The following is a 1,996-nucleotide window of genomic DNA, read 5'->3' as shown; positions in this document are numbered from 1 at the left end:
GACTGCATCTCTGGAGCTCAGCTACAGTCATCTTTGGGTTCTTCTGTACCTCTCTCACCAAGGCTCTTCTCCCCCGATAGCTCAGTTTGGCCGGACGGCCAGCTCTAGGAAGGGTTCTGGTCGTCCCAAACGTCTTCCATTTAAGGATTATGGAGGCCACTGTGCTCTTAGGCACCTTAAGTGCAGCAGAAATTTTTTTGTAACCTTGGCCAGATCTGTGCCTTGCCACAGTTCTGTCTCTGAGCTCTTCAGGCAGTTCCTTTGACCTCATGATTCTCATTTGCTCTGACATGCAGTGTGAGCTGTAGGGTCTTATATAGACAGGTGGGTGGCTTTCCTAATCACGGTCAATCAGTATAATCAAACACAGCTGGACTCAAATGAAGGTGTAGAACCATCTCAGGGATGATCAGAAGAAATGGACAGCACCTAAGTTAAATATATGAGTGTCACAGCAAAGGGTCTGAATACTTATGACCATGTGATATTTCAGTTTTTCTTTTTTAATACATCTGCAAAAATGTCAAACATTCTGTGTTTTTCTGTCAATATGGGGTGCTGTGTGTACATTAATGAGGAAAAAAATGAACTTAAATGATTTTAGCATATGGCTGCAATATAACAAAGAGTGAAAAATTTAAGGGGGTCTGAATACTTTCCGTACCCACTGTATATCTTCATACAAACAAATAACACAAAATCCAAAACTCAGTTTGCTGTTAACTGTCCCAAGATATCAGGAAGGTTTAGGGTTAAAAAAGTGTCAACTGTAAGAATGAAGTTCTGCTCGTTTTGTCTTTAGGCCACAGAAAACAGCATCATGTTTCCTTGAACATATTAAAACAAATATAAACATCTAACAGACTCTTGTTTTGCAGTACCAAGCACCATCAGGCTTAAATGCCCAAAAACACTAAAACCTGAGCGCGAGTTCATGTATTATAATAAATATTTATCATCTAAATAGCCACCATAGGAAAAATGAATAAAACAGTAAAATCAACCACGTCATGACAGGACAGATTCCAGCATGATGCTCAGTGTGAAAGAACCGTTTCCAACATCACTGATGTCCAGATGCAAAAGGCTCCAGCAGCACTGGTGTTCACACCAGTAAACCCAGCAGGTGTCAGTATCGGCCTTATCTAATTAATAACAGGAAACTGAAGTACAGAGATGCCACAGCTGGTTTTCTATCCGAGTAGTGACAAGTTTCACACAACAAAATCAAATCTGTAAAGAAGATTAATATCAGCAGATACGTCATTATCCAGAAACTAACAAAAAACCCAAACCACAAGATAAGACGGCCAATCATAAATACAAACAGCAGCCAATGGCGAGCTGGTACATGGTCATGTGGTCTCGGGCCAATCAGATTCAAAAGAGCAACAATTAAACATGCAGACAACAACCATGGTCCCAGTTTTACAACAAGTCACTGGACTGAAGAACCACACTAACGATGCTTAAAGTTGTGTTCAGCCTCTTTATACAAAGATCTGGAGTCTGAAGTTCTCAGTCAAAGTTTAGGACTGGTTTTAGGGCCATAACAGGTTCCAGTCAAACCAGAAGGTCATTAGAGACGAACACTGGAGCAGCTGGAGAGTCTGTTGGTCTACATGTACTGTTTGTGTTGTGTGTTCAGGGAGGGGATTTAAGTCAATAACAGATATGCTAAATGCACATTCATGTATGTGCACATGTATGCAAGCTAACAAAAAAGCAGAAGTGAAGAAGTCTGGTACTCTGAACAGTGAAGCTACTGGGGAGTTTGATAACATTGGAGCCGTGAGAGCAGGCGAGCTGAGGCGAGCCACTCGGTCTCAGCACTACACACAGTGTGTTGCAGGTTCAACATATTGCACATGTGAGTAGGAAGATACAGAAGGCAAAGTATGGCAAACAGGCAGGAATATGAGCAAGTACAGTGTGAGGAGAGGTGGAGACAGAGGGTGGAGATGGGGGACAGAGGGAGGAGACGGTGACTGAGAAA

The sequence above is a fragment of the Monopterus albus genome, unplaced genomic scaffold (assembly GCF_001952655.1).
Source record: "Monopterus albus unplaced genomic scaffold, M_albus_1.0 scaffold569.1, whole genome shotgun sequence".
NCBI lineage: Eukaryota > Metazoa > Chordata > Actinopteri > Synbranchiformes > Synbranchidae > Monopterus > Monopterus albus.
The sequence above is the reverse complement of the archived record's forward strand: the minus strand, read 5'-3'. Positions refer to the sequence as shown.